The 27,100-nt window shown below is 35.6% G+C and overlaps 1 pseudogene; it reads right to left on the bottom strand.

Moving 5' to 3' along the window:
* On the bottom strand, positions 1-26,989 carry LOC127557374 (arginine/serine-rich coiled-coil protein 2-like; annotated as a pseudogene).
* Between the last annotated feature and the right edge of the window lie 111 nt (positions 26,990-27,100).

Genomic DNA, 27,100 nt, shown 5'->3' on the forward strand with positions numbered 1-27,100 from the left:
TCATGTTGTTGTTGTTGTTGTTGTTTTAATTGCATCCATTTCCTGTATCAAAAGTGTGAAGCCCAAATTTCTCTTTGTGTGTGAGTTTGTGATCTTACCATTTCATACTGAGCATACAGATTTCTAAATACTTCTTCCTTCAATATTTTATAACTTTCTTTGTGAACTAAACTTCATCCTCACTCTAAATGCCCATTAATTTTCTGAATTTGACATTTTGGTCTTTATTCCCAAAATTCAATGTTTCCCAAATTTCAGCAGATTATGACTTATCCTCTTCTTGTTCTTCTTGTTCTTGTTCTTCTTGTTCTTGTTCTTCTTCTTGTTCTTGTTCTTGTTCTTGTTCTTGTTGTTCTTGTTCTTGTTCTTGTTCTTGTTCTTGTTCTTGTTCTTGTTCTTCTTGTTCTTCTTCTTCTTCTTGTTCTTGTTCTTCTTCTTCTTCTTCTTCTTCTTCTCTTCTTCTTCTTCTTCTTCTTCTTCTTCTTCTTCTTCTTCTTCTTCTTCTTCGCCTGGCCAAAGCATTTTTCTTTTCTTTTCCTGTTCAGCAAATTTTATAGGATCCACAGCTGCTAGATTACTAGGTACTGTTATTCTGGTCTCTGATAATGCCTTGGCTTTTAGTGGGCTATTTGAACTGCCCTAGCTAACTGAGAAGTTGTGATCCAAATGTTAGAAGGGCAGCAACATTGAGGACAGACCTACCAGTAGCTACAGCTGCTACTTTTTCTTGCTGTTTCTGTTTTTTAACCATTTTTTTTCTTTCTGTTCTTGCAATTTCTTTGCTCTTTCCAATCTTCTAGCTAATGCTTCTTGTGCATCCATTGCTGTGTTTCTTCCTCTAAAAGGAGGTGGATTAGGAGTCCTACTTAAATTTCAGCTAAATCTTTCTTTGCTGGCTTTTACTTCTGGTCTACTTCTACTCCTGTGTCTATGTTTTCACTTTGAACTTGATCGCAGTCTAACCCGTGCTTTCTTTCCCTGCTTTTAGACCTTGACTTCCATGCTCTGCTTCTACTATGAGGTTGCCTTTCATAAGATCTAGATCTTGAATGATTTCTGCCTCTTAATGACATCCTTTCTTTGTGTTTGTGTCTGTCCTCACTATTTCCAGATGTTCTTTGTCATTAGAGTCCTTAGATTTGTGTTTCTTGGAGGACTTGTCTTTGGATTCATGTCTTCCTGCCTGTTTTAATAAAGTAGGCTTATAATTTGGCTATCTGAGTCTGCAACATCTTCAGTTCACTCTCTTCACACAATAGCATGCTCTTAGCTTCTGCTCCAGCTTCTGAGTTTTCTTTCTCCATGATCTGATTTCCATTTTCTTTCTCTTGACCTTGACTGTGATCTTGAGAAAGGATGTTCTGATGCTCTGAAAGGCATCTTACTGCTTCTTCTTCTTCTTCTTTTATAATGTATATGTAGAGATGACTTTTCTGTGGCTATTTCATCTCGTTCTGTGATGTTAGCAAAGCAAAGACAAGTCGGGATGGATTTCCCGGAGTGCTTTCCTGCACAGGCTATGGTGACTGTTGGGGTACTGGCTAGGCGGCTCCCTCCCACCTTCCTTCTTTCTTTCTCCACTTCCTGTGTAAACACCACTCCTTCTCCCCCAAGAAAAAAGAGGAAGAGTAGACCCAACACTGTTTCTTATCTTCCTCCTTCTGGCCTCCTACAGAATCATGCCCTCTTCCCCACCCCTACCCCGAGAATGGAGGGGCAGGAGGTCAGAGCTCTCCAAACTGAGGGAAGACCACTGGGATCATATCACTGAGTTTTAAACATGAAACATTTACTTAGTAAAGCAAATAAATAATAAGAAAAAAATAAAGGAAAAAGGAGGAATAATCATAATATCTATTTAGTGGAAGACAAAAGTAGGAATAATTAAGTGCCATGGATACTTAATAGAAATCAATTTTAGCTTTGAAATTTTTAATTTTTAATTAATTAGTTAATTTAAAATGCAAGATAGAAAAAAATAATGAAAAACATTGCCATGTGGACAGCACAACATGAGAGGATTCAAAGTATAAAGTAATACATGTCTATTTCCAGAAATCATATATAATAAATACTATACATTATGTTCAGCTCTAACCATCTTTTTTTTTTTTTTTGCTTCTTTGCAGATTTTCTTTTGTTCTCTGCTGTGCACTTTTTGTTTTATTTTTTTTACCCTCAAGAAGGCTACAATTTTTATGCGAAAATATATCATATTTATATATGTATATATACACACACACATATATATATACATGTACATGTATATCTATAATTATGCAATAAACATTCATATATATCTATGTTGACTATATTATGTCTGTCTTCTGTTTCTTTGAAGGTTGAAAACATCTTTCATAAGTCCAAATCAGAATCATATTTTGCTAAACACACCATTTTCTTATATCATAGAAATATTTCAACTTTATACTGTCTAGTTATTTTAAATAGTTTGAGATAATATTGATTAATATGGTTGACATATAGTGTAGTTTTGCTATTTTACAATTAAATTTATTTTTGCTTTAACTCTGAGATCATGATTACTACCCCTGGTGTTTTTGTTTTTATATAATCAATTCTATTCCTGATCTTTATTTTATGTTTAGGTGTATCTCTTATTTCCCATCCCCCCTGACCCCTCTACTTTATTTCTACCTTGTCCTCCTATTACATAATTTACCATCAATCCAAGGGTCCTTCCTTTCTCCTCCCCCACTTCCCCTCCTCTCCTCCCTCCCATTTGATTTCCATTATTCTACACACTCTAATCTACCACTCCTCTTATCCTATTCCCTCACTCTCTTATTTCTTTAATAATTTAGAAGACTTATTTCCTTCTAAATGTAAATGTTCAGGTCTTTAATCTGACATGATGTGAGTAGGATTCCCTCTCCCCCTTCCTATTCTCTTAGCCTCTTTTTTCTTTCTGAATTTAAAAGACTTTTACACACACACACACACACACACACACACACACACACACAGATTTCATTTTCCTTTTTAGCCCATTCCCACTGGGAGTAGGGTTCCAGAACTACCCACCCTCCATCTAATTCCTTTGTGTTTTCTAAATGGTTTTACTTTTTAGAATCACATCATACTCAGGTCTACCCCAATCTTTCTTTCAAATTACTCAATTACTAATGACAGTTTTAGATATATAATTTACATTTCCATATATAAAACACAAACTGTCCTTGTTAAGTCCCCTATAATTAGTATTTGATGTTTATCTTATATTTCTCTTGGATCTTGTATGTCAAATTTTCTGTTAAATTTAGGTCTTTTGCAACAAAATCCTGAAATGTTGGTAATTCACTAAATATCCATTTTTTCCCCATTCAGGATTATACTTTATTTTGTTGGATATGATATTTTTGGCCATAATCCTGGTTCTTTTGTTCTTCAATATATATATAGTGTTCCAAGACCTGCAGTCTCTTAATGTAGCTGCTGCTAAGTCTTGTGTGATTCTAATTCTGGCTCTGCCATATTTGAATTTTTTTCCCTTGTTCTCACAATATTTTCTTCTTGACCTAAGGGTTTTGCAATTTGGTTATGATGTTTCTGTAGGTTTTTCTCATAGGATCTCTTTCAGGTAGTGACTGGTAATTTTTTTTTCTATTTCTACTTTTCTCTCTTATTCTAACATGTCAGGACAATTTTTGCAAATTATTTCTCGAATTGTTGTACCAATATTTTTTATTATAACTTTCAAATAGTTCTATTATTCTTATGTTTTCTCTTCTTGCTCTGTTCTCCAGATCAGTTGTTTTTCTTATGAGATGTCTCACATTCTCTTCTATTTTTTTCATTTTTTCTATTTTATTTTATTATGTCCTAGTCTTATAATTTCATTGGCTTCCCTTTGCCCAATTTTAATTTTCAAGGAGTCATCTTCTTTCTTAAGTTTCTGTATCTCTCTTGTTTGTTACTTGACTTTCTTTTCATAATCTTGTTTTTCTTGGATTGTTTTTATTTTTAAAAAAATTCTTTAATTGTGGTGTTTTTCTTCTTTAAAATATAATCATTCTCTCTGGGAGCAGGTTTCTGAGAGAGGTTTTTGGAGGCAGCCTTAGTATCAGTTAAAAGTAAATAATCATCCAAATGCAGCCAGGTGCTAAAAATTCTGATCTTTTATTGTCTCCAATATAGCCCGGTTAGTTTTCTTAGAGGCCTCTCTCTCTCCTTGGTTCTAAGAGCTCTTGCAGCTTTATCCTTTGCTTCTGCCTCTGCTTTCTTCAGCCTCCAGAGCCAGCATCAAGTTGAATCTGTCTTGCCTCTAAGAGAGGGCTTCTGGCTCTCAATCTCCCAGAGTGCTCTGTATCTGTCCCAGAGTGCTCCTCTCCAACTCCTGGGAATGTTCTGAAGTAAAACTCTCTAACCTGAAGTAACTAACTAACCCGAAGCTAAGAGCCTCTTTATATATGATCTCCCAAAGGTTGATTCCTCCTTCTGGAGGCAGGAATTAAGGAAGGTGTGAATTCAGATATCTCATACGAAACCCTGAAATCTCCCAAACATGTGAACTCCAATGAGTAAAGGTGTGAACACAAGCATTGTTTCTCCGTTCCACTTAGTACCTTGTTTCTTCTGGCCCATAACATCTCCTTGTAGGATCAGATCAATAATACTGGAACCATGTCTCTATCAACTCTAATGATTTAACAATTTGTAAAGATTCCAACATTTAATCTTTATCATTTGATTTTTAAAGTCTTTTTTAAGTTTTTCTCTGAATTCTTTTTGGGCAGGTAACCTTTTGACATTACTCTTTGGAGTAGAAGGGGCTTTTTTTGGCTTTAATATGCTCCTGTGAAGCTGAAACTTGATCTCTATTCCCATAGTAACTCTCTATGGTTGAGTTCTTTCTCTCTGCCTGCTCATTTTTTTTTAAACTACAGTTTGTTAGTGTGAGGATGTAACTCTGGCCTCAGATTTTCCTTCAATCCTCCACTCTGTCTTGTAACTGAAACCAAGAATCTCTCCTGTAAATGCCCACAGCAGGGGGACAATGTTGATTCCTTCTTATACACCCAGACTGTTGTCTGGGCAGCAACTGGGCTTAGTGTCCCTTATAAGAAGAGGTTCAGACACCAGACTTCCCAGCTATCCAGAAGGTGAAGATGACTATGGCTGAGGCTGAGGCTAACCACCAATCCAGCTAGCCTAGCGCTCATTGCTTGCTGCTTAAGCAGAACTGGTTGAGAGGTTTTTATGTTTCAGTGGGGCCAAACCTCTGTCCTGATATCTTTCTTGATTTTCCACTTGTTCCAGAATGACCACTGTTCTGTCCCAAGTCTTTTTTTTTAACCTCTCTACATCTGTCCTGAGGTGCTATTTTTCTTTCCTTTGTGGGGGAGAACAGGAGAGTTTGGAATTTTCTGACTTCACTGTCTTCCCCAAATCTTTTCCCTACGTTTTTTGTCTAAGTTGGTACTACAACTACCTAATTTGCGCTGAAATCCATGACTAGAACCTGTTAAAAAGCCCAAGCATAATATGGCTGAGCTGAAAAGGGCTCTAAGATCATCTAATCCAAGGACCTTAGCTCCAGAGTGACAGAGTTGGGATTTGAACCCAGGTGTTCTTATTTAAAATTATATGTTTGTTCCAATACATCATGGCTAACTTGAGATTCTCCTTTATCCCCTTTCTGCTCATCTTCTTTTTAAAGAGATAATGAATAATAAAATATACAAATGGCTGGCCAAAAAGAAAGGAAAAGGGGAAATTAAAAGTATGAATAATTGAAAATCTCCAAGAGTAAATTGGCTCCAAGATTCAGTAAACCATTTTGAGAAGCAGTGTTCTATTATATAACTCTACATTCCTTAAGATACTGTTTAGACAGGGCAAATTATCTTATATGAAGCTAACTGGTTATTGCCCCTTTTCTGGTGTTGTGGGCAATATTCACTGGGCAACTCATAATTCTGGAGATAAAAATCTGTCTCTTGGCAACACAGTTGTAACTAACATCTAGCCCAGCTCAGGAGAACATCTGGCTCTCCTGGGCTGGCATCCAATGGGAATTTCAAAGTAAAGAATCTACTTCTGTTTTGAGTAGCAAGCATAAAAATAAGATGAAAGGCAGTATGACATAATGAAGAGAAAAACTGATATGAAATCAAAACCTGAATTCTTGTCGTTTTCCTTTTAACCTTGGGCAAATGATGCAAAGATTCTTCTTGGTTTCGGTTTCTTTATCCAAAAAATTAAAGTGGCTTGATTAGCTTATATCATAAAGTTCCTTCCAAATCTAAATTCTAAGATCTGGGAAAAAAACTAAATTAGAATTCAAAATAGATTTTTATATTTCAAAGGAGATGTTATACTACAAAGAAGAATAAAGACAGTGAAGTACCAAGAATAATATTAAACAACCACAGCTATAACTAGAGAGAGGCCAAAAGGGATTTGCTTCAGGACCTCCTATTTAAAGGATCATGATAAAATTTGCAATGGCAATATTTGCCATTTGTAAAATTTGCAAAACAATATTTGTACCATTCCTCCACTCTGTGTGCTCTTTTTAATTTAATTTAATTTAATTTAATTTAATTTTTTTTTTTTTTTTTTTTTTGCTGAGGCAATTTGATTAAGTGACTTGCTCAGAGTCACACAGTTCAGGTACTTTGTTCTTTGTCCATCTCCAGACTCCAGGAATTTTCCCTGGGAGCCTCCCATACCTGCAATGTTCTCCCTCCTTACCTTTGTGTAGTGCAGTACCCTGTTTTTTTCCAAGTCCTAGCTAAAATTCTATTTTCTGAAATATTTCCATTAGTTCTAGTGGCTTCCTTCTGAGATTACCTCCGAGTTATTCTGTATATATCTTGTTTTCCAGTGCTATTTCTTCCATAATATTATCTGAACAATTCTCAAGTGAAAATGTTCTTTCTTTCCATCAATTTTCTTAAATCACATCTCCTGAATCTTAGCTTTATCTTCTACATGGCATCTATGAACAAGAGGTTTAGTCAATATCTGGTGAACTAAAATGAATGAAGGTTGAAAAGCCTCCAAATAAGATTTTTTTGGGTACATGTCCTTTGAATAAAGAATGCAGCACTGTTTATTGGTAGAAAAGAAATATTGGCTAATCTTGAGTCACTCATATCTCTTGACTTCATTTTTATTAGTGACTTGTCATCCACAGTATCCAAAAATTGGACTTAGGCAAGCAGTCTCTGAATTACATTATAAGCTTTTTGAGGGCAGGATCTATCTTTTAGTATTCTCAGCACTTAGTACAATGTCTGCAATATAGTAGACATTTAATAAATGTTGATTGATCTATTACAGAGTTTATATTTGGCCTTCCCCATTCTAATGTGCAATTCTTAGAGACCGTTTTTGCCTTTCTTTGTATTTTCACTACTACAGTGTCTGGCACTTTATAAATGCCTGTCGATTGAATTATTGATAACATGGTATAATTGACTTAGAAGTCAGAAGTTGAATTCAAGATGTAGAATTGTCATGTTTTGGCCATGGGATCTTGGCCAAATCATTTTTAACTCCTTAGGATCTTAATTTCCTTACTTGTAAAATGAGGGTGAGGGGGGAATGAAGAGGGGACCCTGAAACTCTCTAAAATTCCTTCAAAGAGAATCCTTGAGCCCTGAAGACCCTGCTGGAAGGGAAGCAGGACAAACAACTTCATTCTATTATCTAGGTGAGGCTAATTGAGTCCTGAGCTGGAGAATTCCTGCCCTATTGAATTCCAGCTCAAGCTGCGCTGACCAGCCCCCATCAAGAGCAACCCCCTGCTTGTAGCCAAGGCTTGTAAAATGAGCCAATTTTAAGCTCAGTCCTTGCAGAGGACCTAACATGCCATGCCATGCCATGCCATGCTATGCTATGCCAAGGAAACCTCAGGCCACTGAAATAATATTCTCTTTCAGCATTACCTTCTCTTTATCTTCCCCACTTATTTCCCTAACAAGACTTTATATCTCTCTATCGGGATTTCTCTGCTAGAAACTTTACTTCTCTGTCAAACCTTGCCACTAAGAAATTCAATCTTTCCATTCATGCATAACAAAGTCTGACTTTCTAATGCCAATAATAAACTTCTTTTTAATCAGTCTAGCTTTTCAGGTTCATAAATTCCTTTACAAAGGACCTCTGCGCTGCCAAAAGTGGGTTCCCACAACTCCCTACCTTGTGTTGAATCTTAAAGGGATTTAAGGGAGCCAATCTTCATTTAGTTTCCTGAACCTTGAACCTGCCATAACCTCAACATTTAACTCTCTGCCCACCAAGAACCCTAATCTCATCAAAGGAACCAGAGAGATGATCCCTGAAGTTCCTTCAAGTTCAAATACTTTGTGATTCTTTATCAAATCATGCCAAGAAATAACAAATGATGCTTCCTTCAGAATATTCTCTCAGAGGCATTCCCCCAGACTAAGGGCATTGCTGGACATGGGCTATGGAATTCAGGCTATCAGAGGCCTCTAATACTCTGATATAATTTGCTGTAAACTGAGCAGGTCCTTGGCTATCTTTGTCATCTGATAGAAACAAATAAGTGGACTGAAATTGAAAAGTTTATATGAACAAAACTAATACCAAGATAAGAAGGGAAAAGCTAAATTGAAGAAAAAAAATCTCTGTATCAAATATCTCTGATAATGGTCTGATATCCAAAATATGTGGGAAATTAGCAAAAATAGGTAAAACTAAAAGTCACTCCTCAATGGATAAATGACTTAAAAAATGAATAAACAGTTCTCAAAAAATTGCAAACTATTATTAACCAATGAAAAAACTCAAACTATTACCAACCAATGAAAATGGTTCAGATCACTAATATTGAAAGAAATGTATATGATAATAGCTCTCTGGTTTTATCTAATACCCAAAAAATCGGCAAAGGCAATAAAAGATGAGAGTAATCAGTTGGAGGGCTTATGAAAAGATGGATACACTGATACATTACTGGTGGAGCTAAAAATTGATACAACCTTTCTGTCACACAATTCAAAATAGTTCAAAGAAAATCATTAAAATATTCATACCCTTTTAAGTCATAAATTCCATTGCTACATACATTTTGTATCAGTCTGTTCTAACCTGTTATTTGTTATTTTTTGTTCTAGATTTTAATCAACTTACAGGTATTGACTTGCTTCTGGGACATGGATCAGCCCATCTGAAGCTTTGGGTAGCAGGCAGCATGGCCACATCCATCCCTTCCCTGGACTGAGCATCTTGGCCCATCTTCAGCATGAAGCAGTTTTTGAGAGACCACTGTTCTTGATGTAATTTGGACTGATATAGGGGAGTGGGAAAGTGGTTGAATTATTGTTAAAATTTTAATTGTATTAGTGTTTAAGAATGGTTAAAACTGGGATTTGTTAAAACTGTATAACTATTGCTGTATGTTTGAGGGATTTTTAGGAAGGCTTACTGTACTAGTCTGTTATGTAGAGGAATTTTGGTTCACTCTTGGGATTTATATGTGGAATAGTTATTTGATAATTACTTTTCTGTGAGAAAAAAGGGAGGAAGAAACTGGTTAGGAAATTGGGGAAACTGATGTATTTTTCTTAGGCACTTCTTTCCCACTCCCTATCTCATTACTTCAATTTGAGTTGCAAATCCTTTAAACAGTCCTTTTTGTTTTTACTCTTTGCTTAAAATTTACTGGACTATGATTTGCTGGTTATGGTTTAACTTTGAAATCCCTCATTCTGCTGGAATTGCCCTTGCAGACTCAGTTTTTGAGAATATTTTTTAGAAACAACCAGAAATCAGACACCTGTCCTGGGACTGGCAGTCTCTTTTATCTGTTTTTCCAGTCCTATAAACCCCAGTTCCTTAATTAGTATTTCAGCATTCTCAAAGGACCTTGCAGTTTGGTATCATGCTTTTAATAGTTTGGGGTTGCCTGCCTTGTCTAACTGCATAATCTGCTCAGAAATCTATTTCCTAGTAGCAGTTACTGTTCTATTGAAAGGGGACAGGTAGAGGTACTCCAGGCACCACTTTTCCCCCCTTTAGAGTCCCTGACAGACTTGGGGTGCCCCTCTTCAGATGGGCAGCAGGAGTGTCTTGAGCACTGCTACTCCCTATATAAGCAGAGACTGAGTTAAATGCACAAATGACCACAGACCTAATTCACAGTGAACTGTCCATCTCAAACTGGATTCTCTGGCTGAGATGCTCCCCAACCGCAGAGGACCTACTATTTCTGCAACAGGGAGACCTGTGTGCTTCCCTAAATGAGGAATGCTGTTTTTATGCTAATAACTCTGGGGTAATCAGAGAGAGACTTGTCCTTGCCATAAGTCCTTGCATTTTTCTAGTTTTATTTTGGTTTATTTGTTTTACATATGGTTGGTCAAAATTATGGTGCTAAGACCTTCTAGAGGAAGTAATTCAATGATTTGAATATTCAGAAGAGAGAGAGTGTGGAATGTTATGCCCCTGTTCTCTTTTATTGTCCTGACTCAGTTTCCCTAATTATCTTGACTCAATTTCCCTAAATTGTCCTGCCTCGGTTTCCCTAATTGTTCTGCCTCAGTTTATAATTGTTCTGCTCAATCCTGCAAAACCACCCCTACCTCTTAATCAGAATATTTGAAAAGGATAAAAGATCTTATATTTTAGAATATCAGAATGCCTCTCCCCATCCCAAGTTATCAGAATATCAAATACCGTCTTATCAAGATGCCTCTTCCCATCTCCGGGGCTCCTCCCCCCATTATGTCATCTCTCTCTCTGGTGCCTTCCCTGCACCCTGTCAGAGTACTGTTCCTGCTCTCAGTACCCTGACTCTGCCCCTACCTCCATCCACCCCTTGTGTCTGAGCCACATGTATATAGGTCATTGAGAACTCACATTGTTTGCTGAATTCTTGGAGACGATAGTCTCCTTCAGCCCTGGGCCAAACCATGGATCCATTTGGTCCCAGTAAATCTCTCCCTTTCAAATAAAATATTAAATACTCTCTAATCTCCATTTTGCCTCAGTTTCTTCGACATTACAACCTTAGTATTATCTACTAATTGTTCTTTGGACTGAACATTCCATGTTCCATCTTTATATTTCTTCATTTTCTTTGCTTCTTTTAAAACTCAGCTCAAAGGCCATCTTTTACAGGAGGCCTTTCCTGGTCCTCCAACTGCTAATTTGGATCCCTTTCTATCCGCTCTACATATATTTTGTATGTAGCTAGTTATTTACATGAAGTTTCCTCCATAAGAATGTAAGCTCCTTGAGAGCAAGGATTGTTTGTTTTTTTAACTTTTCTGTTTTCCAGTAAGTTTTTATTTTTCCACAATTAAGTTTATACTGATCTCATTTAATCTTTATAATACACTGATGAAGTAGGAAGTGAGGGTTTAATGTGATTTCAAATAGACTTCATTAAATATCAAGTTTCCCTTCCACTTGTTCTCTAGTTGCTTCCTGTTTATGTTTTTTCTGCCTAATAATTGAATTGCAAACATCACCAGTGCATTCTCTCTTCAAGGTATCATCTATATTTTGGCTACTGGATGGCTGAATAATGGAATGAATATTTTGCCACCTCCCTTGGGTAGATATTATTGTGATTAAGAATTACAAAATTTCTCAATTTAGGCAACACAAGCAGTCAGCCACCTTTGACCAGATAGTTAGTCCCTTCTGGGAGTGATAGCAGCAGTAAGAATTGTGTCAGCCATACCCTGACTGGCTGGTAACATAACAATATCTTTTAATTTTGTGCCTTTTCTATTTCCTTCTTTGAAACCTGAGTCTCAGATGAGGAGAGAAGAAAAGAGCAGAGCACATGATAGGCTTTGAATAAAGAGCAGCAGTTTGTGAAGAGTCAAGCATCATAAAGATCCTTTTTCAGGGGGTATCCATTCCTTTTCTGTCTTCTATGAACATTCCCCCTCATCCCCTCACCCCTAGAGTTTCATGGCTATGTATCATGAGCATGAAGAGTAATCTTGAGGAGCTAGATACTTTTATCATTCTTTTGAACCAGCTAAATTGTACTTGTGGGTGACTAACTGCCACATATATTGATGATTTTATTTTCATTCCAAGAGATAGGAATTGTTATACAAATCTGGTTCCCAGCACACTCTAGAGTCTTTTTTTCCTCCCTTCTACAGAACAAACAAAACAACAACACTTTTTTGTTTGTTTGTTTGTTTTAAAACTGTTCATTAAACAATCATTCTTTGTCCCGGATCTTATCTAAGCCTTTCAGTTAGAGGTGTCCATTTCCTGTGTCTGTCTAGTCAGGCAGGCATTACAAAAGGACAGCTCCAGCATTCCAAACTATTCACATCAGATCTTCAATGTTGAGCCTGCAGTCATAGGTGCAAGACAAAAATAACAGTGTAATCTTGCTTCCATTCAGTGCTGCTGGATCAGAGAAAAGCCAAATGGAGTTTTTTGACTTCATGGCGTTTACCTTGTGCTTATTCCATTTCCTTCCGTGTTCCAGGTTCCTTATCTGAAGCAGCCAAAAAACAAATCAACAAAGATAGAGGCTGAGGGACTGCCTATCTCTTGGGCTGGCTCTTTGAAGAACTGTAAGCAATCTCTAACAGTAAGGGCAGATTCCATGACTCAAGAATAAACAGACCACAGTAATTTGTGATTCATCAAATACACACACACACACACACACACACACACACACACACACAGACTAAATGTTCCTATTTGTTGTTAAAGTGACTCTAGGATCAATACTTCACTTAACATTTATTAAGTACCTGCTATTTTAGGTATTGTTCTAGACTCTAGAGATGCAAGACAAAAAAGAAACAATCTATCCACAGGAAGAGTAAAGCTTATCTTATACATTTCTTATGTCTGCTTTAATGCAACTAGTATTCTAGCTACTCTTAACAATGTAGAAGTTTGTTTCAGGAAACAAAAAAAAATCATTAGAAATGCTGACAAAAAAATGGCAGCTATTCCAGGAAATGTATTTTTCTATTGATAAAATCAAGAAATTATTTATCAATATTATTCATCTCATCTTTTAAAAAATTTCTATTTTACATGTTTGATAATATGTATTATATATTAGATTAATAATATATGTATATAACATATAAATAAATATACATATATCTAGAATATGAGCTAAACATTTTTTTTTAACCTACAGAGTATGTGATCAAAAAAGTTTGAAGAACACTTATGTAAAAATATTGTTTCATTATGGAAATTAGCTTTAGAAAGGACACTGACAAATTGAAACAGACAACCAGAATGATAAAATATAAGATAAATGATATTATTTTTTACATCACTTTACAGGCATCATCTCTTTTGAGGCTTACAATAATCTGGTCAAAAGCCTCCAGTAACAGAGTCATGGTAGAGCATGAGATCCCCATTTGGTAGCATCATCAATGTTATTAGTATAAAGAAAGTATTAAGCTGTTCAAGGCAGACTGCCACCATTATAGGCACATAGTTGGCAACATCAATATCAAACTATCAAGCAAGAGCCTCCACCAGCAAAATGATTGTGACTGGCTAAAGGCATAAATTATGGTTAGGATTTTTCTTTTAGCAATAAAGTATTTTTAATTAAAATATGTACTCTGCTTTTTTTTTTTTTAAGGCAGAGCACTATTGCACACTTATTAGACTATAGTATAGTACAAATATAACTTTTATATGTACTGGGGAAAAAATTCCTGTGACTTGCTTTATTGTGATATTTACTTTATCAATAGTCTAGAACTGAATGTGAAATAACTCTGAAATATGCTCTACTATTCATATCCTTTGAACATTTCTCAATTGGGAATGACTTTTGTTGTTTAAATTTGATTAGCTCCTTATATTCCTCAGAAATGACATCTTTTTCAGAGAAATTTGCTGCAAAGATTTTTTCCTCATTTAACCATTTCCCTTTTATTTTAGTTTTTGTGTGTGTGTACGAAAACTTTAAATTATTTTATCACCACAATTGTCTATTTTGTCTTTTGTTAACTTCTTTATCTTCTTTAAGGCAGCTTCTTCTTGGCCTCTCGTATATTTATGATCTGACTTTTTATATCTATGTAACTATTTGGAGACATATGTGATATAAGGTTCTGGTCTAATTTTAATTTTTACCCTGCTGCCTACTAGTTTTCCCACAAATTGTGGTTTAATTGTGGTTAATTGTTAGGCTAGTCAGATAGTTTATCCCAATAGTTGTTATCTTTGAATTAAATATCCTTACAACTTTTTGAGTTAAGTAGTGTCAGCTTTATTATCCTAAACCTCTCTGCTTCTCCTTCCACAGAAAGTCACCCCATATTATAAATTTTTTTAAAGAAAAATATAAACTAGGTAGGAGAAGGAAAAGAATTAGTAAAATTCATCAAGTCATTAAAAAAAACCAAACTATATGTTGAATGTTTCACATCCATGAATCTGCCACCTTTGCAAAAAGTTTGAAGGAGCTATCTTCTCACATATCTTTTTGGGTCATGCTTGCCAAAACGTATATCTTCTGGAGACTCAGAAGAAATCTAAAAGTGACAGCAGAATAACAGGTGAGTAACAGGTGCACATCTTGTCTTTCTTTGTAAATCTTTCAGTTCCAAGGACAATGATCCTGGTTGACTTGGTTTCCAAATAATAGATTCCAGGACTAATAAATGCAAACTGCAGTGAAGATCTTTTGTAGCTTTCTAGTTATTTTTGATTATCAACTTTATCCTATTCAAATGTGAATAGCTTGGAGTCCTACAAAATCACTCTTTCAGAGTTTATCATTAAGGTAGTCAGGATGGGATTTTAATGTGATATATTATTATGTTTGTTCTTCAGTGCAGCTCTAAAGCAAAAGTACACAGATATGAGCCCCATTGTACATCTAGTTAGTATAAAGTAATGGAAAAAGCACTGAATTGGGAATCAAGAGCTCTGGGTATTATTCTGGATCTGCTACTAACTTATTATACCTATATGTTAGATTGGAAAACTCTTTTAAGGTCTCTTTGAGCTTTAAATCCTATGAGATATTGAAATGCCAATGAAAATTTTTTATAATTTAGGACAAAGTAACACTTATTTTTATTCAAATTTACTAAGTGATCAAAGAATATCTCCATCCAGGGCATTCTCTACCAATATATGCCAAACAGCAAAACTTTTAATTAAGACAGAATAGGAAAGTAAGTAATAAGAGAAGAGTATTCCATATGAAAAAGGATATGTTTCACATAGATTCGCTTGTGATTGGAGATGGAAAATTGCTTGGATAGCTCACTCTCAAAGTTGAATCTCCCTCCTTTGGAAGACCTCACAGATCCATCTTTTAGAAATTGTACATCATTGCAGCTCCATTCTGCCACTATTGTTGCTTACTTCTCTGCCTCCAAAGCTACCTTTTGCTGTTCCCTACAAAGCTGCTACTGTCATCTACTGGTGGTCTACTACTTCCCTGATTAGTTGTTGCCATAAGCTGAGTATTTGGTTCTTAGGGTTTTTCTTTTTGAAAGTGAGTAAAAAAGAGCTTGTAAAAATGCTCACCCCTAAGATCAACAAACATATTTCAGCTCTTTTGTTAGGTAGGTAGGTTTAGAGCTGCACCTGGTGTGCATTGAAGAGACCTTCAAGCTAAGCTCTTTCTTTTCCAGTACTTTGCCCCTCTTTACTTGTAATTCCCCCATATCTTCTTGATATTTAGTAAAAAGCAAATCTCTTTGTAATTCCCATTACAATTCCTAGCAGCTAGAACCAGAGCCCCATAAATTACCTTCAAGTTTCGACAAACTTAAGGAGTCAGTTAGTAATACAGGAGCACGGATAACCTCTGCATTGCATTCCTGCCGCTACACCCAGGTTAATGTCCTCTTTAGACTAACTTCCATAAGGAATAACAAAACATTAATCTGTATGCTCATGGAAAAACAGCAGGTCATTATGTTGTGGGGAAGACAATCCCCAACTCTAAAACCACTAAATGTTGGTTTGATTCCAAAGCCCATCCCAGGATATAGCTCCTAGGAGACTGGGAAGAAGGTTTGACTCCAGTGCAATCCTAGGGAAAAGATTCACTTCAAAGTAGGACTGATGGTTCATTTTGGACCAGAACTCTGGGCCTACTACAGATATGCTCAAAAATAATATATGAATTCCTAATCTTAGACCTTTTTGGAGGTACTTTGTAGAATGTATATTTCTTAGCAATGCCAGAACTCTCAGGCCCAGCTGGATCTGGCCATAAATTCCTCAAAGAATGAGGAGGGGCAGGAGGTTATGAGAGTTTCTGAATACCCCTTTCCTCACAGGCCCTATTTTGAATATTTTAATCATAATCTGTCATTCCTCATCTCAGTTCAGGATAATTGGCATTTAGCCCTAAGTATTATGCTCTGTCCTGTCCCCTACTTAACTTTATCTTAGTGACCTTTTTCCTTGTTTGTTGAGGTTCTGGACTCCTTCTTTTTTATCACAAAAGAGAGACAGCCTGTTTGTGGACTTGCAACTCCTACTGAGCTAGAGAGTTTGTCTATCTGAGTGCATGCACATGTGTGTTTCCATATGCATTGGCCCAAATTTCTTTTTGAAAAGGGCAGCCAAAAGTGTGATTTTTTTTATTTCTTAGTATGAAACATAAGGGCCTCTGTAATAAAGGATATTCACTTCTGGAAAAAGTCCAAGCTCCTACAAACTACAAAATATTACTGTGTGAATTAAAGTGTTCGCATAGCATAAATTGCACAGTTCATCCAACATTTATTTTGGAAAGTATTACATCTGGAAAATGGGAAATATTCCAATGAATTCACTTACCTTGAAATGCCAATAGACACAAGGGTATTTTGAGATAATTTCTTGCTTAAAAGTTAGCAAGTAATTTGTGTAATTAGAACACCGTAAAATAGCTTTCAGTAACATTAGTAAAGTGGTTGGGGACTTAAAAAGAACTCTTCCTATTTGAAGAAATAGGGGGCAAAGGGCTAGAATTCTGATTCATAGATGCAGATTTTTCATATGCTTTTCAATCTGCTTTCCATTTGACTCTCATTGAGAATGTCTACACTATTCACTTAGGATTACTTAAGTCTTCTTTTGAAAGAAAAAACCTCTCCTTGCCCAACACTTGACTGCATTTTTCTTTAAAAATTATTGTTATTTTGCTCAATTACATGAAAAAAACAATTAACATTTGTTTTTAAACTTTGAGTTCAGGGACAGCTAGGTGGCAGAGTACATAGAGCACCAGCCCTGAAGTCAGGAGGACCTGAGTTCAAATCTGATCTCACATACTTAATACTTCCTAGTTGTGTGACCATGGGCCTCAATTGCGTCAGCAAAAAATAAAAACAACAACAAAAAGCTTTGAAATCCAAATTCTCTCTTGGCTTTTTCCCTTCCCCCATTATTGGGAAGGCAAGAAATTTGCTATGATAGATTATACATGTGCTGCCATGCAAATTATATTTTTCATATTAGCCCTATTGCAAAACAAACTAAAAAACTCCAAGAAAAATAAAGTTTAAAAAAGTAAGTGTTGATCTGCATTCATTTCTATTTCTAGAGATGGATAGCATTGTTTATAAGTCCTTCAGAATTGTATTGGATTATTGAATTTCTAAGATAGTTAAGTCATTCACAGTTGATTGTCATATATACTGTCCTCTTGGTTCTGCTCACATTATTTTACATCATTTTGCATCAGTTCGCATAAATCTTCCCAGGTTTTTTTTTTTTTTTTGAAAGCATCTCACTCTTCATTTCTTATAGCACAATAGTATTCCATGGAAATCATGTGTTACAAAATGTTTATAGTAGCCTTTTTTTTTTTTTTTAGTGGCAAGGAACTGAAACTGAGTGGATGCCCATCAGTTGGGGAATGGATGAATAAGTTATGGTATATGAATGTAATGGAATATTTGTTGCTAAGAGAAGTGAGTAGTACCAAAAGAACATTGTAAATGGCAACAACAAGATTATGTGATGATCACCTATGATAAATGTAGTTCTTTTCAACAATGAGGTGATTCAGGGCAATTACAATAGACTTGTGATGAAGAGAGCCATCTGGAATCAGAGGGAGGACTATGGGGATTAAATGTGGATCACAACATAGTATTTTCATTTTTGTTGTTGCTTGCTTGCTTTTTTTCTCTCTCACTTTTTCCCTTTTTGATTTTATTTTTCTTTTGCAGCATGATAAATATGCAAATATGTTTAGAAGAACTGCATATGTTTAACTTATTTTGGATTACTTGCTGTCTAGGGGAGGAGGGAGGGAGAAAGAGGGAGAGAGGGAGAAAAATATGAAACAAATTTTGGCAAGGGTGAAAGATAGTTTTCTTTGCATGAATTTTGAAAAATAAAAAAAAAGTATTACAAAAAAAAGAAAAAGAAAAAGCAATTACCAAAAAAAAAATATCATGTGCCACAACTTATTCAGCTATTCCCCAGTTGATGGACATTCCCTCGATTTCCTGCCACTACTAAAAGAGCTGCTAAAAATATTTCTGTACATATAGTATCCTTTCCTTTTCCTCTGATATCTCTTTGGCTTATAGATCTAGAAGTTAAATTGCTGGGTCATATTTTATAGTCCTTTTGATATAGTTCCAAATTGCTCTTTAGAATGGTTGGATCAGTACACAACTCCATTAACAATGCATTAGTGTCCCAATTTTTCCATATCCCTTCAACATTTGTTGTTCTTCTTTCCTGTCATATTAGGCAATCTGATAGATGTAAGATAGTACCCCAGAGTTCTTTTAAATGTGCATTTCTCTAATTAATGGTGATTCAGAGCATTTTTTTTCATATGGCTATAAACAGCTTTAATTTTTTCTTCTAAAAACTGCCTATTCATAAACTTTGAATGTTTAGCAGTTGAGGAATGATTTGTATTCCCATAAATTTAACTCAGTTATCTATATATTTGAGAAGGAGGCCTTCATCAGAAAATTTACTTGTTAATTTCCTCCCAGTTTCTAGCTTTTGATTTTGACTGTTGGTTTTATTTATGCAAAACTTTTAAAAATTCAAAGCAATCAAAATTATTCATTTTGTATTCTGTAATGTTCTCTCTCTCTTGTCATAAAGTCTTTCCTTATCTATAGATCTGACAAGTAAAATATTTCATGCTCCCCCAGTTTGTCCATTTTATCACCCTTTATGTTTAAATCATGTTCCCATTTTGACCTTATCTTTGTATCTGGTGTGAGATGTTTGTCTGTAACCTAATTTCTGCCAAACTACTTTCCATTTTCCCCAGCAATTTCTGTCAAATAGGGATTTATTTTTTTGTCCAAAAGCTTAGATCTTTGCCTTTATCAAACACCAGATTACTGTGAGTATTTAGTACTATGTATTGAATATCTAATCTATTTAATTGATCATTACTCTATTTCTTAGCCAGCGTCAGTTTTAATGGTTATCACCTGGTGATACAGTTTAGATCTGATACTGTGGCTACATTCTTTCAAAGATGTTTCATGCTTCATATACCATGTGCTAAATTTACAAAGAAGAATAAAGTATCTCTAGGGTAGTACGCAGGAAACTCAGTTTCCTGGCTTTAGGAAGTACCTGAGGGAATTCTGTTTATACTCCCCACATGAGTGATTATCATGTTCCATAAATGATAACACAACCAGAGGGGACCAAGGCATTAACTGTGCATCAAGAAGTCTTTTGATGTACTTCTCTCCTTATACTGGAATATCTCCCCTAATGTTTAGTGTAATGAGTACTAAGAGAAGTTAGGTGCAGACTAGAAAAATTCTTCTCTCTCAAAGTTTTTCTTTATATATATTCTTTGAAGCTTCATAGTTTCATAGTTTCCTTTTGTAAAAATGGAAAAATGTAGTTGGATGCTTTATATGCTTGAATATTCCACTGCTTTGAAAATAAAAGAAAAAACCTCTGGTACTTAATGCTTTCCATAATTTGACTCCAGGCTTATTCATGCATTTCACATTCCCACTGACCTCGTCTCCTTGATGTTCTCTAAATTTGGCATTTTACCTGTTGTTATTGTCTTTACACAGATTTATTCCCATACTTGGAATGTGGTGCCTACTTTCCATCATTTAGGATGTCTAGCTTAATCCCAAACTCAGCTCTTGTGCCATTTCGATGGAAAACTTCTCTTAATGCTCCTAGTTGCATGTTCTCTCCTTCTCCAAAATTACCATGTCATACAAACATATATGTGTGTGTATGTATGTCAGTCATTACATTATTACATTACATAGTAGTAGTATGTACTACCACATAGTAGTACTATGCAATGTGTGTAAATTCTTGATAGCAGGAACTTTTTTTTTAACTTTCATATACCTAGTTCCTTGCTTATGATTTGATTGGTGCTTAATGCAGCAAAGACTCTAATTTCAGTTTCTCCTAGCAAGACTAAAATCCCTATTCTAGAGCTATCCCTAAAGGTTGAGCTATCTCTTTTCTAATGTTATAGATTTTAGTTCCCATTCTGATGTGTTCTCCCTACTTGCTCTCAGTTACATTTAACCAGATGATATCAATTAACTTTTACAAGGGGATACAAAGGGATACTTACTTCAAAGATAAAGCAAGAACAAAAGTACAGACCCTTAGGGGTACAGTCTTCCTATATCATCTCTGTCTCTATAGAAATTGGGCTTAGATTTGATGAAGTTTCTACATAGCATAGATCTTATCAAGTTCACATCCAAATGCAGCATCACTGCTGGATAAAAAACCTGTTTTAACTAGCACTACGTCAAGTTCCATAGTTGTTTCTTGATTCTCAGGGTCTTAAGGCTCACCTGGCTGGCATCTAAAGTTTGTTATGGACTACATTTGCAGACAATTTGATAGTTTTGAACCCTCCTGAAATTTTGAAAGTGACAAAATCTAAAATGAAAGAACACAATGTCAAGACAAAGAACCAAGGTATGTTTCCATGGATCACATAACTATCTCACAAATAGGGAGTGCCAAAGCCATCACCTCTTATAGTTTTGTCTCTCTTTTCTTACCAGAATGGCACCAGGAAGGAAAAAGTCATAGCAAGAAAAGGTACAGGTTCTGGTCAAGCTATACCTTTTGATTACATACCCAGTTTAAACTATATAGTCAATCAAAGAAGCTTCTCTTCACCTTGAATTAGTAGACCAGAACTAGTTACAGAATGTCTTTGTATGCTCCAAAGTGCACATGGAATTACATCATCTGAGCACTCTGAAAAGGCTCATAAAAACTGGGATTATGGGGCAAGTCCCTTGTTATCCTAATAAAAACTTGTTAATGATACTAGATTATTGGATACCTGGACAAGTTTACTGCCCTGACAAATCATAAGGTGGTTATTGGGATGAATAGCAGTAATTTTCTACCCATGTCTAGCTAGGCAGACAGAGGTAACAGAGTAAGAAGAAAAAGATCAGCCTTTATGCAGCCTATTCCCACCATAGCATTTGTAAAGGATAATATGCTCTGGAGAATCCATGAAAAACCATGGACCAGAAGCACAGAATTTGAGAGATAATGGATAAGTTCTAATATGTCAAGTAAGTTACTAATAATATCACAAATCTATCACAATGAGGCACTAAGAGTACAAAGATTAAAAATGACATAGTCCTTACCCTTAGAAAATTTTACATTTTCTTTAGTAAGGGAAATAAAAATTCAGCCCTGGTGAGACCTGAATCCACAAACTTTGAATCTGTTGAAACTTCATCAGAAATCAGGAATCTGAAGCTAGGAGAGGTACAAAGCACTTTCCTTACAATATCACCAAGAATTAGGTAGTGTAAATATTATCACTTCCATAGTACAAAAAGAGAAGGTTTAAGTGACTTATTCAGTGCTACACAATAAGTTTTAGAGTGGTGTTTGAAGTTTAAATTACCCTGGCATGGGTTCTGTCAATAAAAAGTTATTTAAAAATTAAAAAAATAAAAAAAAGAAGTTTAGATATCACAATACCAAGTCCAAGACTCTCTTTACTGTATTATATTGAATGCCCAAATTGCTACCATTCGATAATTTATCTGGCATGTGCTTTCTTGTTTTCAGTACTGAAGAGGAATAGGGAATTAGAGTCTTATGTAGCAAATGGACCTAGATGAGATCATTATCTAAAACCAGAAACTCCCTATGCTTTTTAGTGTTGTCTCTGGGCCCCCTCAAAGAGCTGCAGATAGACAAAAGCTTCAACATAGTTCACATGCTTTGTGTAGCCACAATCATTGAGAATGCTCTAGTAGTACCTGGAAACTACAAATTTTTATTACTAGGTCATCCTATTATATATTATTTGAGATGAAAGGAGTCCCTTTCCCAGGTACACAAAAGATAGAGTTTTGTTTGAATAGACCCCCTCCAAGTCTTTTCAAAATTTTCAGATCTAGTTCCTCTAACTTATCCAAACATTCATCCTCCAGTATTCTATATGTTTCAAAGGGCACATCAGAAGAAACCATTATACAATTGCAAAAACTCTCCATGAATCTTTTTAGAACACTGGCTGAACTTGAAGTCAGAAGGTGTGGGTATGAATTCCCGCCTGAGACATTTACCCAATATGCAATCATGGGCAAGTCTTTTTCTCAGCCTCATCTGCAAAATGGAAATAATAATAGCACTTATCTCATAGCATCTTTGGAAGGCTCAAATTAGTAAATATATGTTAAATGATTTGTGAATCTTAAAGCATTATATAAATACTAGCCATTATTATTATAAGAATAAGTGCTATCCCTTCCTCTTTCAAAAATGTGCTTCATTCACAATGATGATAAATTGAAATAATTGTTATTGTTATTATGTTCCTTATATGTTTTTCATTTGCCAAACACATTACTCTAGGGAGGTAATAGAGAAAGAGTTACAGCGATGGCTGAGGGAACTGTGAGTCAATAAGGCAACTCTGGAGGCATGATATAATTTACTATTGGATACCTAGAATCCCTCTTCTAAAGAGTGAAATTTACCTACTCTGAATTTGTCATTTTCATGAAGTCTTAATCTTTTCTCATTTCAGTTTGGAGAATATGCAGCAAAAGGCCTAAATACATTGGTCAGTATTCTTTGTTGTAGCTTAGTGTCAGACAAAGTGGGTGAGCAGAGAGATGTTGAATTCTTCTTTGTTGACTAGGTCTTCATCACTTTCTGATTGATTCATTCCCTTTGGACTTTTAAATGCTTTCAAGGGCAGGTAGTGATTTGGCTTTCCATATACATTACAGCATGCTGCTGGCATCCTGGATGCTGTGGCATTGAGACCCTGATTAGGTGACATCAACATAACACTTCATTGGATCCATGATCTCATCCATGGGGATGTTTCTTCTAATAGTGTCGATATTTACTCTTTACAATCAGAACTAACATTTCTATAACATTTTAAACATCATACAATCTTATATATTTTATCTTGTGCCTTAATACAATTCCATAAGGTATATTCCTGTCTTATAGTGGAGCAAACTGAGCCTGAAAGGTGAAGTGCTAATGATCACAGAGCCTTATCAATAAGTGCCAGAGCTAAAATTCAAACCCAAGTCTCTTAATCCAAATACAGCATTCTTTCCAAAGTTAGAATTTATCTTGTCTTAGTTGTAATCTGTACTACCCTCTCTTTAGCTGAGAGGAATGCCAGCTTTCTTAGGGATTTATTCCTCTAATTGAGGACTTAATGTTCATAATGGTAGTTCTAAACTATTTTTATTCTTCCCTTTTAATTCTGCACTAGAGAATAACAACATTTGACACAGATGTGTGTGTGTGTGTGTGTGTGTGTGTGTAACTATATAAAACACAGTTCCATATATTAGTTGTTTCTCTGGAAGTGAATAGCATCTTCCTTCATTGTCCTCTGTAGTTGATTTGAATATTCATATAACATACTCAATTTAAAAGATTAACAATCAAATCAACAAATATTAAATGTCTACTATGTGCTGGGTACTCAAATAAAAAGAATGAAACAATCCTTACTCAAAATGACTATATACTAATGGGGGAGATAAGTATATGTCTCATAGATAATAAGTTTATACATATATAGATCATGTGTGTATATGTGTGAGCATATATACAAAGTAATTAAATACTAGATAATTTGAGGGAAGGGCACTAGTAATTGGGGGAATAAGAAAAGGCTACATGAAGATTGTGTCTGACTATCTGAAAGGAAGATAGAGACTTTAAAAGACAAAAATAAAGAGGAAGCACATTCCAATAAAGTGGGATAGCCAGTGCTAAAACACTGATGGGAAATGTCTAGTGAAGCTGGACCAGGTAGTGTAAGGTTTTAAAAGCTAAATAAAGGAGTTTATATTTTATTCCAGAACTAGTACAGAGCTCCTTGTGTTGGTTGAGAAAAGGAATTATATGATTAAATCTATGCTTATGGAATCTTTTTTTAACAGCAGGGTGTTGAATGGATTAGGGACTTGAGGCAAGGAGATGAATTAGGAGACTATTGTAACAATATAGATGTAACAATATAGTTCAATAATGCTTGAACTAAGATGGTTTCTGGGCAAGTGGGGAGAAAGGCTCAGATGTGAAAGAAGTGAAGGGAGAAATTAAAGGATTTGGCAACTAATTAGAAAGTGAGATGGAGGGAGAGTGAAAAGTACAGGATAATGACAAATTTATGAACTTTTTACACTGGAAGAATTACGGTAATTTTGATGGAAATAGGGAAGTTTGGAAGAGGGATGGAAAGATAAGAAGAGTTCAGTTTTAGACTTATTGAGTTTAAATGTCCCTTGAGATATATAGTTTGAAATGTTCAATAATCTGTTTTCTCAAGGAGCAAGTAGCAGAGCTTGGAATCAAATGGAGGTTTTTCTGACTCCAGAAGCATTACTCTTTCCAGGACATCATCTAGGACAAAATGCCAAACAAGATATTAAGAAAGATTTGTGTAGCTGTAACTCACAGAAACAATAGGACTGGACCTTTTGTTTGCCTTTGTTATAATTGCCCCCCCCCAAAAAAAAAGATGTTTATTGAGCAGTAGGGGCTCTCTCTTCCAGGATATTTACATTATTGTCCACTACATATCATAGTAGATGCCATGGGCATTAGCTTTTTGTCCCTATTGACCACTCAGGCTAAGTACTTTGATTATGGCTTTTCCAAAATCCAGAATCACAGAATTTGAAAGTTGGAAGTGGCTTCAAAGACCATGTAGTTCAATCAATACATGTAAGGAATTTCTGCTCTGATGTCTCTGACAAGAGATCATCCAACTTCTATTCATAGAACTTTGAGGAGGCTCACCAACTCTTAATACTTAACCTGTTTTGGACAGCCATATTAAGAAATTTTTCTGGACATCAAACTTAAGTTGGTCTCTTTTCTACTCATTGTTCATAACTCTACCTTTTGCCCAAATCCAATCCTTTCTTATACATTTCAAGATAGCCATCATAGCTTAAAGCTAAACATACCCATTTTTTTCAACAGATTCTCATTTATCATGACTTCAAAACTCATCATCATCTTGGTTACTCTCCTTTGGACACTCTGTAATGTATCAATGTTCTTTTTAACTGTGGTGCCAAAATCTGAATGCAATGTTCCAGATGAAATCTGATAAAATCAGAGTACAATGGAACTAATATTTCCCTAATTCCTTGAAGCTGTGCTCCTCTTAATGCAGCCCCAGACAACATTAATTTTTTTTCCATTGACATGTCCTGCTACTATAGACTCATGTGGAGCTCACCTTCTACTACTACTGTGTATCCATTCCTCACCCATCTTATATTTGTGAAATAATTTTTATTTACTTAAGCATAAGCTTTCTCATTTATCCCTATTTAATTTTTATTAGGTAAATACTTTAGCTTGTCAATATTTTTATGGATTCAGACTTCATAATCCACTGCATTAGGTATATTTTTTAGCTGAAAATTTGACGAGTCAAACAAGTTAGGGAAAGGGTGTAGTATCAGGTATATCTACACAGGTAGTACTCATATTTGATCCAGAAAGGTTAAAGTGACCAGTGCCAAAGGTTCAAGAGCATGGACTCCTTCTTTCTGTCACATATTATAACTAATCTTCCCCTTATAACAATTACCCATCAGGCACATATTCATCAGGTGAAATTTCTGTTCTCATTCCTCCTCCTGACAGAAACTATCAGTGAACAGATTTAGCTCAATTCTCTTTTATTTAGTCATCTTTTAGGTATTCAGACTCATCCAAATCAGTAAAACTGGATATATCAAAAAAGAATTATTCTTGTCTGACCAGTGCTAATGTGGGCTATCATCTGTACTTTATTAAGTGATTGATTAGAAAGTTTAGCAACTTTAGAACAGGTTCTGAAAATCACATATGTCCCCTAATTAGTTGCTCAATACTATCATGAAACCTGGATAACACTTAACTTTCATCTCTAGTGACTGTAGCCTAGAAGGAAGGGGAGTGGTTTACAATCCTGACTGAAGCTTGTTGCTAATTCTGCAAAGATGATATGCAGGACTAAATCCTGAATAAAAAAATGCTGACAAGCAGGTGGGATCGCTATATATTCTTCAAAATTATTTCATTAATTAGTTTATTCCCTCTTAGAACCTGTGTCATGTCCTTTTTCCAGGAATGAATAAAATGAAAAAGTATTAAACACTTACTATATGTCAAATATAATGGTATGTTGGTATTTGTCTTTAATTGCTTCCAGAAGGCATGATGAGTGGCAAAAATCATGAGTATTGAATTATTTTTTTCCACAAAGGATACATCTCCAGTTTGCAGCCTAACTATCCCTTCCCACTCTATTCTCCAAAGGGACATGTGGAGTATCCAGTTGGGAGAAACAAGCGAGCCCAATCTAGCCCAGCTCAGTTCTTCCCTTCTTGAACCAACTCACTTTCTGAAAAGAACCACAACCCTTATGCTCTCTTCCCACTTCACCTCTTCCAAACTTTCTTGGGGGTGACAGGGTACTGAATACGGAACCTATGGTTCCTTGAGCCCAGGATTTAGGATGCTGTCTGGGGCTTGAGGCTGTCAGGGGTCCTGAGTTTTCTGGCATTGCTACTGCTATCTCTATTTCTTCCACTTGTGCTGCTCCTGAGCATGATGGCCCTCTATGCCCCTTCCATAAAAAAGTGGCCAGTGGAAGCTACCCACTGCCCAAAGCAAT

The sequence above is a fragment of the Antechinus flavipes genome, chromosome 3 (assembly GCF_016432865.1).
Source record: "Antechinus flavipes isolate AdamAnt ecotype Samford, QLD, Australia chromosome 3, AdamAnt_v2, whole genome shotgun sequence".
Classification (NCBI taxonomy): Eukaryota; Metazoa; Chordata; class Mammalia; order Dasyuromorphia; family Dasyuridae; genus Antechinus; species Antechinus flavipes.